A 12,716-nucleotide genomic window follows, 5' to 3' on the forward strand; every position below is an offset into this window, starting at 1 on the left:
ATGCCGCCCCGCTCATCGGGGCCGCACCGCGGCCGGGCGGACCGGTCCCCCCCCCCCCCCGGGGCAGTCCCCGGACCCGCCCCGCAGGAGCCGCTCGCGGCAAAGTCACCGTCCCCCGGAACCCGCCGGGCTCCATCAAACGCCGAGGCCCCGCCCCGCGACGTCATGGAAACAAGCGCGTCACCTCCCGCCCGCCACTCAGGGCGGTGCGGGGGCGGGCCGAGGCGCGGGACCCCGCCCCCGCCGGCTCCGTGCCTATCGCGGCGCGTCCCCCCCTGCGCCCCAAAGGGCGCCGCACGTCGGGACCCCCCTTCGGGCGGCCGCGCGAGGGGCACCGCCACGTGACAGGCGGAGGGTGAGCGGCCGCGGGCGGGCGGGCGGGAGGAGAGTGGGCGGGAGGCGCGCTCGGCCCGGCCCCGCCCCGCCCGGCTCCGCTCCGCCCCGCCCGGCTCCTGTAGCGGTCGCTGCGCGGGGCTCGGGCTCCGCGGCGCGCTCGGCGCTGCCCGGTGCGCGCGGCACGAAGCGGGCGGCGGCGGCCCCGGAGCGCCGCCGGAGGGTGAGTCCGGCTGCGGGCGGCCCGAGCCCCCCCCTTTTCCTCCGCCCCCCTCCTCCACCTCCTCCCCCCTCCCTCTCCTCCGCGCCGGTGCCCCCTCCCCGCCCCTCCCTCCCTCCCCAATTCGGTCCCGCGCCCCCGCCCCTTCCCCTCCCTGCTCCCTCCCTCCCGTGGCCGCAGGGCGGGGGCGGCGCGGCGCGGGGACCTCGCGCTCGGCGGCGGCGGCGGTAGGGGCAGGGGCAGCTCCACGGGCGCCTCGTCCCGGCCGGCGACGGCCTCGAGGTAAGCGCGGCGGGCGGTGGCTCCTCGGTTAGGTTCGGTTCTGCTCCGTCCGCGGAGGCTCGCCGGCAGGTGCAGGGGCTCGGCGGGGCCGTGCGTGCGTCCCGCTGCGCTCCGCGGGAGGTAACCGGAGCGCGCGGCGCGGCGTGACCTTGAGGGCGGCGGATGCGGGGCCGAGCGGGAGCTGCCCCGCACGGCCGCGCGCGGATTAAGGTGGCGCGGCCGGGGTGTGGGGGGGGGAGGGAAGCGGCCGTGTGAGCCCCGCGCTGCCGCACCCCGGCAGGGAGGGCGGGGATGGAGCGCGGCGCCGCGCATCGCCGACGGTGGGAGCGCGCCGCGGCCGGAGCGCCACGCGCGGTGCGAGTAACCTTTGGATGGGCACCACGTGAGGCCCCGGAGCGGCCGCGGGTCCGGGAGGAGAGCTCCTCCGAGTGCCGCCGTGGAGCCGCGATGGGGCGCTGAGCAGCGGAGGGTGGCAGCGGGCCGCGACCATCCGCCTCCGGATGCGCGGGGCCGCTGTCGGCGCGAGCAGCTCCCGGCATCGGACGGGCGTTTTCCATTTCGTTTTTATAAGTGAATGGTTGGAGAAGGGGAGGGTGATGCGCGGCAGCGAGGCTTCGGGGGCTTTTGTTTGTTTGTTTGTTTACCTGCGGGGGGAGGACTGCAGCGTCCGCGTCAAAGGTGCCGCATCCTTAATGCCGAAGGGTCTTGAGGAGCTGGGCTCGAAATGATGTTTTGAGGTGATTAAGAAGACGTTGAGTCGGTAAACCTACCAGCCTTCGGCTCGTGTCCACGGGGTGGGTGCTCTGCCTACGGCCGATGTGATTTATTTCCCATTCCGTACGTTGGACCTTACCGAGGATTTGTTCCGAACACCTCAAATAAGGAATTTCTACAGAAGTAAATTCGTGTGTCTTTAAACCGTGGACTCTGTTGGCAGGAATGGCTTCCAGTGTACTAGAACTGCAGTGCTTATGGCATAATGAATGGAAACTCTCCTAGTGTCAGTGGAAAAAGTGGTCATTGAATTCAGGGAAAAATTCATGCGCTTAAATGTAAAATTTCTGGTCTGGAAGAGCGTTGTTGGGTTGTTCCGTGTGCCGCCGTTCTATTTATTACGATCACCCACCCAGGTGGGGTGATTTGAAGAAAACAAGGATCCTGTGTTTCGTACAGGCACGTGCAGGTTTTCTCAATCGGCACTGCTGCCTTGGTGCTGAATACAGGGCCACCACTTCGATTCATTCAAAAAAGAATGCTGCCTGTGATGCGGGGCATTAGAACGGCACAAGGGGAAGGTAATTGTGTTTGCTGCGCGGCTGCACTCTGTATGCATGCATGCAGTGACTCAGTACTGCATATTAAGCAGACGTTGTGCTTGGGAATTTCAAGCACACAGCAGACAGTGTCGCTTTAGCATGGGTTCACATGCGGGTCTTGGTATCCTACCACGTCGCGTTGCATACAGATAATAGCATAATCAAGGGGTTCCCACTTGCTCTGCATACAGCTAATTACCTGTGACAGATTCTGCCAGTTCAAACACTCCGCTGTCTAATGCTGGAATCTCATTTAGAGAGTGGCCCTTTCCTGCACCGCAGTACAGAGGACTTCTGTCAGCTGTTAATGATGAGACCCTTTCAACCAAGTTGTAGGAGCTGAACGAGGAGCTGAGGGGCTGGTAAATACCTTGCAACTCACCATCATAACTGTCTGTAATGATTTTTATTTTTAAATGGGTTTATTCAGAGAAGAAGAGCATGACAAAGTGGAAACAGTCATAAGACAAAGACACTGAGGAGAAATAAGTGCGTCTGCTGACCTCAAAAACTGATGCTTGGAAGGCTTGATTTTACCAGTGCTTAAGATCTTGGAGTTGGGAATTCACTATTAACTGACGAGTTCAGAATGGGCTTGGCACAGCAATCAATGACATGCTGGAGCAAGCAAGTCTGCCTTGACAGAAGGGTGGACATGATAACCTAAAGTATCTTCTAACTCAAATTTCTTCCATTAAGGTAGACTAAATATTAATGGCACCGAGCATTCTTTACCACTGAAATGTGACCTCAAGGATGTCTTTTGTTGTTTGAACTGTTCATTTTAATATACGTTTTCCTCAATTTTTGAAGGAAAATTAACGTTAGTGCGGGAAGGATGCGTATCTTGCTCAAAGTCACCTTCCAGTCTGCAAAATTTTATCTAATGCAGATTAATGAATGGCAGTGATTAGCCCAGAGCGTATCAATGTAGGTTTTATTTTTTGAGATAGAAAGAGCACAGCCTGAATCTGTAGCAGATTACTTTTGTACAAAAGTACCTGCTTATCTTCTTCCAAGAGGATCAGTACAACTGTATTTACATATTCCCAAGTATTCTCAATGTTTCAAAAAATGAATAATAAGGAATAAAAAATCCAAACATGTTAAAAGCTGCTGTTCAGGAGATACAGATCTTTTTGTGGAGTATTTTAATTAAAAGCTAGATAAAATCTGGGGACTGCAGTATTGTGCCCAAAAATACAACGTTAGCTTTTTCTACCGTCTTGCTGTAGTGCACAAAGCAGTCTCAAATAGGTTTATTTTCTGGTATTCAACCTGTTGAAATTATTACTGAGTGTATACCATTTTTATTTCACCTTACAATGTCAAGTGATTGAAGAGCAAGAAGGGCAGCGGACGTAAGGAATGCTGTTGCATGTATAAAAAAATAGTGAACCTATGATGGTTTATATACTGGAAGGTTATTTCTAATGTGTGCTAATCAGTAATTAGCAGTCTATCTGAAAATGGCTCTTCTTTAGGTTTGGATTTCTTCACTCTTACATAACATTTTATTTCTATTTCCCCCCTAATTTTGGATTCTAATAGTGAATAAAATCATAATCACTGGTTGCATGGTGATGCGATAAATAAAAAGGATCTGAGTTTACAATAGCCCCACCAACTATTTATATCTGTTTGTAAAGAGTAAATACACGCTTTGCACGTGCCCTGTTTCAGAGATGCTTACAGAAGATGGAAGCAAGAACCATTAGTATAGATAGGAGTTTCTGGGAACTACCATGTACAAAGAAATCAATTGTCAGAACATGAGGCAGACATAACTGTGGTACTGTTGCATCTTTTTGCACTGACTTTCACATTGTCCAGTTTGTATTTTATTTCTAAACCATCAAGTTTTCAAATACAGTTTTAAAAATGAGTTTCTAGTTTTCATGACAGGTTTTGTTTGATATGTACAGTAAATTTGAGACATCTGCCCGTTCAAGCAATTCATATTCCAGTAAACATTATGAAAGTGGTTTCTGCTGCCACTTATAAATCTTATTCTAAATGACAGATGACAGCAGGAGGTGTTATTAGTTTAATTCTGGTGAATTGCAAAGTAGGCATGAAGCTTTCTTGGTTGGTATTTTGGAGGTCTGGTGGGAGAAGAAATGTAAAGGAAATGTAGGAGGTGTTTAAAAAAAATGAAAAGAAAAAAGGCAGAAATAGCTTTTAAAAATAAAGCCAAATTATTTTTCTTCAGAAATAGATAAGATGCAAAAGCATGTTACAAGGCAAATAACATCTGTCCTGTCTTTAGAGGATAAATGGATCGAGGAAGAAGATATATCCTCCTGCTAGCTCTGTTGCCAACCTTAGTGTGCTGTGCAGTTGAGGATTGTGTAGATAACTCTTGAGGACGACAGGGTTGATAAGCTTTGCTGGCCAGTTTTGCCATTTAAAGCATAATTGGTGTCTCTCAGCACAAGGGTAATGTTGGTTTATTGCTGGAATTTTTTTTATACAGTTTTGAAGGAGAAACCCAAGGAAGTTTCTGCATGATGTGACCTTCAGCTTATGGTTAACTTCAGTATTCTACATGTCTCAGTCTTTGAATATTACTTACCAGCTGGATGCTACCTTCATTCGCAGTGAGCAAGGAAACATCATGTTCTTAAAACGCGCTTCTGCGGAGCCTATCGCTTGTAATCTGCTACCCTTACTTGTGCCCTTATATTCACAGAAAGATAAGGTGGCAGTAGGGAATACAACACTATTAGGTTCTGACCACTTGGTGTACAGTGTCCGGTCTATGAAGAAGAGGCCTGAGATGTACCATGCTCAGAGCAGCTGATGGTGACAAACTCCATCGCAAGCTGTTCATATTTTATTTTTATTGTTTGGAAACAGGGGCACCAACATGCCAACTCTTGCTGTTACTTTTGCCATCATTGGTTCCAGAGAATGTTTGTAAATATATCCCGATAGCCATCTTATAAACACACAAAGCCAATACTTTATGTGGCAATCTAACCTCCTGGGACTTAACCAAGGATTCACAGCTGTGTATTTTTTTTTTCCTGAATGTCTTCATTTAAAGTCAACCTTTAGTTTTCATTTTGATGTCCCAAATCTGATGATCTTGGTCACCTCTAAAGTACATCCAGTAGTGAAAAAAGATTGAATGTTCACTACCCTGGAATTATAGATATGCCATTACATAGAGGTCACGCAGCCTTTTTAACATCTACTGTTTGACAAGTGACTGTCCTGTCTACATGGCTATTTCAAGGTTTCTTCTGTGTAAATATAGGGATATGGTGCTTGTGGTATCTTCTTTGGCTCCGTGAGCAACTGCATTTATAACAAAAACCATGGCTTCTTGGGTCTTGTGTAGTAACAGTTCTCTAAATAAATAAATAAAGATTAGCTGTGTGTGATGGAATAAACAACATCTGTAAGTCAAGTCAGAATATCTCCCTGGGTTTGAAACAAATTGAAGACAACTGACAGCTCCTTCTGGGGAAAAGTAGAAGAGGAGATGCATTGGCTGTGCATAGTGGAGTTTTTTTTTTTTACCATAGAAAGAAGTATCTAAGGAGCTTAGCAACTAGCAGTAAATCTTGTGTCTATTGCAATTTATTTTATTTTATTTTACAGAGACCTGTAAAATAAAAAAAATGTGAGGAAGATGGTCTTTGTGATTCCTCATAAATTCAGAGAGAGCTTGCATGGTATATATTCCAATAAAATAATCTTTCAAATATTAAATAATTGTTAATCATTTTTATTAACATTAAGTTGTTTGTTTTTTTTTTTTAATTATTATTCTGGAGCTTGTATCGTGGCCTTCTCTAGCAGCTCTGTTGATCAGCATTATCTAAGAGACTGGGAGGACAGTGAGACAGCCTCTCCTCTGCTTCCCTCTTTGGCTTGTGGCCATGTGTAGAAAGTTTGGTAGCATGGCTGAGGTGGTCACGTGGCTGTTTTCACTTCCACTCTGTTCTGAGCTGCTCTGTAATTTTCCCTTCCTTTTTGCTGGTTGTTCCCTGCTGCCCCTTTGGCTTGCTACACCGCTAGTTCTTGTATCTTGTGCACAAAATGCATTTCCCATGACAGGAGGTGAGAGGCGAGACTCACAAGAGGTAAGCAGCATAGCGTGAGTGTTCAGGTAGCTGGTGTGGAAATGCTCTTCCTTCTGCATCTGTCAGGTGAAACTGCTTGCTGGAAAGCAGCAACGTTTTCACATAAAAGAAGCCAAAGTGGCTGTTCTGACTGCAGATTGGAAAGTCACTGGAGTGCCAGCTGTCAAGTAATGGCTTTCCAGAGGAAAGTTTGAATTTATCCATGAAAATCTTAGCGCTAACTAGAATTTTAACCAATATTGTGATCTGTTTGCTACATGCTTTAGTGGTTTCTGATGCTGCAGTGAAGGAAATGAACCACTTGTCATACCGTGCATCCAGACTTGCTTTCTGAGACTCTGCTTAGATAAGACTGAGGAGATAGAAGCAGTGAAATGGGTAGAAAACATGACAGGTACAGTCAGCCCATAATTTATCTGAGAAAAAGTAGTATTTTTTTGAATTCTCCCCTGACTATTTAGGTACTAAGCAGAAGGTTAATATGCACACTGAATGTTTTTCACTTCCATATAGGTGCTATTAATATTACTATGGAATCACTTTGTGCATTTTTTTTTCCATGTTGCTTGGATCTGCCAATTTTGTTTTTGATCTTCACTTGGGAACAAAGTTGGTGGTACAAAACTTTGAAGCCTATGGAACATAATGCAAATCGATACTTAAATTAGAACACTGTCTAGCAACCTCACCCCTGTGAGTTAGTGTAAAACATTAAATGATTTAAACTGGCTAGCAGTGTCTGTACCAGATAGCTTTCAAATATATGTATCTGAGAAGCTGGAGTTTGACAGCTTGTGAGGGTAGGGAAGGTGTTAACGCTGCTGGTAACTCACTGATTCCAGCTGTTCTCCAGCTTTCTTAACAACTCAGATGACTTCAGCTTGTTTTCACCTGCTTTGGCTCTGAAATTCATGTAGTTAAGTGACAGCTATCTTCACATCTGACAGTAAGCTTACTTTACGTAGAGAAATGCCTTCAGGTCCTCATGAAGTCCTATTTCAGCAGTGTGTTTTGATAGGTGGTGGATCTAACTGTGGTGACAGCAGATTTAGAGGCTTGTTTCTGAATTGAAGCTGTACCTACCTAGTATTTGAGAAAAGCATCATCTCCTGCCTTTTTTGTTATTCTTTTGTTTTTTAGCTGGTTTCTTTCAGTGGAGATACTTTGAGTGGAGCTGCGCATAAGATGGAGACAGCCTCAGTACATGCCAGTTTATAGGAGCTTTTTGGAATAGCTGTAGTACAACCACGCATATCTGAAAATGAAATAAGTGTATGAAGCAGTGGTAAGGATATAACTCACTTGTGAGTGAGGAATTTGCATGTGGCTTCCTCTTCCTTACCAGCTGTACTGGGACCAACACTGGATGGCAGCGTATAGAAAATCCCTCAGAAAATGTTGTTTAGGTTGTTTCAGTTAAGTGAAGTTTGACATCCTAAAGTTACGGTATGAACTTAAGCTACCCGAAAACACAGGAAATCAGTTCACCAGATGGAAAAATACAGTAGATGTATGCTTGAATATGTTACTTTATATTTTCTGGAAAGATATTCTTTTAATTGGTGAACTTGTCAGTCTCAAACAAAAATGCTGAATTAAATAGACTGAAGTTTTTTGTTCTCATTTTATTGCCAAATTTAAATAAAAGAATATGGAGAATAAAACTATATTATTAATCTTAGGCTTGAAGTTTGAAGTTCACAAAGTAGATACTGTTTGGTCATAAAACCAGGCCAGTTTGTTGCAAGCTTCTGCCAGGTGTTGCCAGAGCCTCCTCCTGGATGTGGTTAAGTTAACAGATTAGAAAGACTACTGGAAAACTTTCTTATCTGCAGTGGTTCAGGGTAGCTGGAAAGGTTGATACGTGTCCAGTATTGGGTTTTGGTAGTGAGGCTGCTAGGTAGCCCATATCCCTGTGGGTGAAGGAAGACAAATGAGTAGCTGTCCTGGGACTTAGCTATGCCAAGTGTCTGATTTTCTGCAGATGAAAGAGCAGGCTTTGTCCTGCTGGTGTAACGTATTTCAGCCTTTGGGAAGTCAACAGAGCCATGCCTGCTGACCTATGCCTTGGATGTAACTGTTTCATGCGGCACTTTTGGGTCAGGGGCCTCTGGTTGGGGAGGTCCTTGAGAAAAGTCTCAGGCATTGGGTACGATTCCATTCTAAGTAGGCCTACAAAAACACTGGAGAAGGATTGGTTAGCGGGGAGCCTTGGTGGCAGGACAAGAGGTGATTGCTTTAAACTGAAAGAGAGTAGATTTAGATTAGATACTAAGAAGAAACTCTTACGAGATTGGTGAGGCATTGCAACAGACTGCCCAGTGAAGTTGTGGATGCCCTGTCCCTGGAAGCGTTGGAGGGCGGGTTAAATGGAGCCCTGGGCAACCTGATCTAGTGGGTGGCATCCCTGCCCCCAGGGATTGGAACTAGATGAGCTTTACAATTCCTTTCAACCCAAACCGCTATGTGATCTTGCCATAAACAAGTGGGTGTGGAGTTGGCAGAGTGCTGGTGAGGTGTAACCCACCTAGAGCAGCATTAGCCAGACCATGGTCTGTGGTTCAAGAGAAAACATGTGTTCTCCAGGCAGCATTTGAGATGTTCTGTTTTACGTGTGTGTGACAAAAAGAAGTTAGGAGATGGTCACTTAAGACAGGCTGAGCAAACCAACTGTGCTGCTTGAGAGGAGGAGGATGAAAGGCATTTTAGTGTTGTGCTCTTTTCTGAGATGTTGTAAAGAAGGTGCATCCAGACTTTATTTGTTTTGGCCAGAGATGAGCATGTTGGTGAAGAAAAAAGCTTCAGTGGTTGGCTTGTGCTACTGAAACTTGTGCTGCCCATGGGAGGGGCAGCCCCTGCCAGCCCATTGACCTTCAGAAGGAGCCACATGCATTGCTTCTGTCTTCTTGTCACTAATTCTCATCTAGGTCTGTTCCCTGACCTTGTAGTCAGGTGAGCGTTAGTGCCTGCACAAGCCAGGGCACAGGGCTACACCTTCTGGCAGCAGGCTGAGTTCGGATATTCCTAAACTAGCTGTGAAACCACATCCTCACTCTTGCATGTGCCTGCTTTTACATGGTAATGTATCTGCTCGATATGCTAATTTGTGCTGTTAGCATTGGTAGTGCAATCCTTGCCTCTTGCATAACCACTTCAAAAACTGAAACTAGTCACTCCAGACCTCTTCTGCTACTGAAGAGACCTAAGTACTGCTGAGATGAGGTTCATGCGACTGTTTTAGATTGTGTCCTAGACAGCTGAATTTGATCTTTTGGCAGGAGTTCTAAATCTTTTTCCTATTTAATATAGGGAACAAAAAAGCCTATGGTGCAAACCTTAGCATTGCCATTTGGTCAGGTGGATTTCACGCACGATGGTAAGAATGTAGACTTTTAACCTGTGTAATTCAAATGACAAGTGTTAGTGCAGCTCTGCGTTTGGTAAAAGGAACGTGGGATGAAGAATAAAACTAGAACTGTTTTTTAAAAAGTAGTTCTTTCTGCTGTGTGCTATTACTAATTATGTAAGTACAAAATTTTAGGGAGGCATTAATACTGGAATCAGTAATTGTGCAGGAATGTGCAGAAGGTGTTAAGCTTAACCAGTTAAAAATGGAGATAACAGAAGACCTTCACTGATACTTTACATATACTTACATATAGTTGTTGGAATTTGCCATAGAGAGGTATCCAAGAAGAAAGCAGTCTGTGCATTCCAGTGTTTTAAGGAGAGTTTCAGTGCTTTTTTTTTTTCCTACCCACGTATTTCATAAATGAATTGTGTTGTAAGTTACTGATTAGAAGGCCAGTCTAAGTTGCTAAAAATATAAAAGGCATTTTAAACACAAAGATGTGCTGCCTCTGGGTCCTTTTAGAAGTAATGCAGAAGCCTGAGGTAAAGTACGTATTGCTGTCAGTGAAACAGTTCTTTGTTCCATCAAGTTATGCCTTTTCTATTATTTTTTTCTTTAAGATACTGAATATTATGATGGTATTACTTGTGAGCTTAGTGAGACACCAGTTGCAGGATGAACTACATTTCTGGCATCATATTCAACAGATAAGTTGCTACATGAATGTAAATTCCTGGCATTAATCTTGGTTACAGCACCTGTCTGGCTTCTCAGCTTTATAAATTCAGCAATGTCTTTTGAAAAATGCATCTTTCCTGAGAGCATGGTTTCTCGTTAGCTTGACTCAAGCAGGCTTTATGTAGTTTTGTCTCCTGTTTTGAGCTGGTACTGGTGCTACCCTGTTGGTGCAGTGAGCCTGGTTAGATAACCGGTCTGCCTGAAAACTACATTTTTCCTGTATGAAATCAAACTTCTCTTGAAATGGGCTTCTCTAGAAACTTAAGTGCTTTCGCAAGAGACAATAATTTGGGGATTGGCAGAATGATCAGAGTGGATGGGATGCATCTCGATCCTTATATATCATCTTGTGGCAGAAGAAGCAGGATTTTTCATGCTTTTGTTGTTCTGCATAAAGTGTAATGTGTATCCTTTCCATGGTTCTGAGAAGAGGACAATGCGAGCAGAAGTGAAGTGGTGCTTCAGTCCTGTATATCAAAAGTAAAACTACAGTGTGGTCTTCCTCTATGCAAGGGAGAAACTGTAGCTGTATGACCTTTAAGCATAAGATCTGCAAGACAGGAACCTGTTCGGCCCACTCTGACTAACTCATTTAACAAATCTAAAATGGTAAAATTAAGCTACTTTCCTGTACTAAGTGGGGAGCAGGAGCAGCCATCTAAATTATCGAAGTATGTTTCTCTTATTTTTTAAACCTAGAGTGAGTGCTTAATTCCATCGCTTTAGGGACATTTTTCTTAGCAAGGTAGTGGTAGTGATTAAGGATCTAATGATTGAAGCTGTCAAAGGTTTTTAAACTTGATGTGAAGCTTGAAAGGATTGAGATTTGCCTTTTCTTTGAGTGGGTACCTTAGTGCATTTATTTATTTATTGTAAGTGCTTAAGAGTAGCCTAGAGCTCACAAGATGGCAAAAAGTTATCAATCTAAAAGCCTATTCCTCTTTCAGGCCCTTGTCACAGGCAGTGCTGTGTCAACTCCATTCAGTTATAATTGCCAACTCCACAGCAGGCTGGTCAATCAAAATGCTAAATAGAGAAGCAGAGCTTTTGCTTCAGAGGGTGTGGAAAACCAGATTTGTGATTGTATGTGTACATTTGGGAACCCAGCAGAAAGGCTGAGCCTCTTGTGTTTCTGTCCTGATCTAGTGTGTGCCCTACCTTCTTGACTTCTCTGCTTGTTAGTTGTCTTGAGCTTCAAGTATCTCAGCTCTTGGAAGTTCAAGTGAGCTGCTTTTTAAGATGTGACCCACCAGTGGGGTTTAGCCTTTCTGCAAATGAGAAATGGAAGAATCCATGCTGTTTACCAGTTTAAATTGTAGCTGTGTATTTGTTTTCCTGTTTTTGTTTGTTTGTTTGACGTATTAAACCATCAGGCTTTTGGTAATTGTTATTGCTGTTAGAGTTGCTCCTGACATAATGGTCAGATGCAGATCTTTGAGATGCGGGATGGAAAACAAATTGCTTGCTCTGCTCACTACTGATGTGAAAGCCAGAAGTTGTTCTTGGCTTGTTTTTAAACCAATTGTGTAATGTTTGCAGGTGCAGTTCTTTTATTGCTTTCACACAAGGTATTTCTTCCACAGCTGGTAAGTAAAATGAGGTCTGTACTCCCTCTGCTGGCTCTGCAAAAATAACTTTCTTGAGACTAAATAGCAGAGCAGTACCTCTTGAAGAGGCGTAAGTGAAATGCTGACTTAAAAACAGGTTGCAGAATGCAAGAGGGGTTTTCCTGAAAAATGGGTCAACAAATAGTTACTGAAAGGTAACCAGGTGTCTCAGATGCTATCTCCTGCTATAATGGTAAACACTGGTGTTGTATATACCTTTGTAATTGTAGTGTGCTCTGTTTTTGTTTGTCATTGACTGGATCGGGCTAGCCAAGCCAAAGTATTAAACATGTATACAAGAATGCATGCATCTGAGCTCTAGTTTTGGAGTTCTCTTTTATAGTTATTTTACACTATGTGTACATGTGGAAATAATATCTGGAAGCCTGTTGTGGGATTAGAGACAACTTAATCTTTCAATAAAGTACAGTGCTCTGTATATGCTTATTCTCAGTCTGTTTCTTCATATGCAAAGAGAAGTTGAGATATTTAAACAAAACAGAGTTCTTAGCCAGGGTGGAAGAAGTTCAGGCCTTGAACAAGGTTTTGATATATACAAGCAAAGCAACTGCTCTTGAAATTGAACGAACATCTTTACATGTTGGTCCGTTCTGTTCTGTTTTCTTTTTGGTACTGTTACTGTGTCATACAGTCTTTCTGCTTTCTGGAGTTTGGGGATGATATAACAGTTTCAGAGGCCTTCCATGCCAACTTGGTCAGTGAGAGGTCTGGGAACTACAGAATAATGAGCTAGATTGCCTTTTAACATTTGTT

General features: G+C 44.7%; 1 protein-coding gene across 2 annotated transcripts in view; it reads left to right on the forward strand.

Annotated features, from left to right (window-relative positions):
• The first annotated feature begins 480 nt into the window (after positions 1-480).
• ATP2B1 (ATPase plasma membrane Ca2+ transporting 1) overlaps positions 481-12,716 on the forward strand; it is a 58,455-nt gene continuing 46,219 nt past the window's right edge. The window contains exon 1 of one of the 2 annotated variants that reach the window (XM_065743197.1): positions 481-556. The gene's annotated coding sequence lies outside the window, so the exon portion shown is untranslated. The remainder of the gene's footprint in view (positions 557-12,716) is intronic. The other variant, XM_065743198.1, reaches the window with a different exon arrangement.

The sequence above is a fragment of the Cyrtonyx montezumae genome, unplaced genomic scaffold, assembly GCF_038088225.1.
Source record: "Cyrtonyx montezumae isolate F1298 unplaced genomic scaffold, pur_monq_1.0 scaffold_3, whole genome shotgun sequence".
NCBI classification, from domain to species: Eukaryota; Metazoa; Chordata; class Aves; order Galliformes; family Odontophoridae; genus Cyrtonyx; species Cyrtonyx montezumae.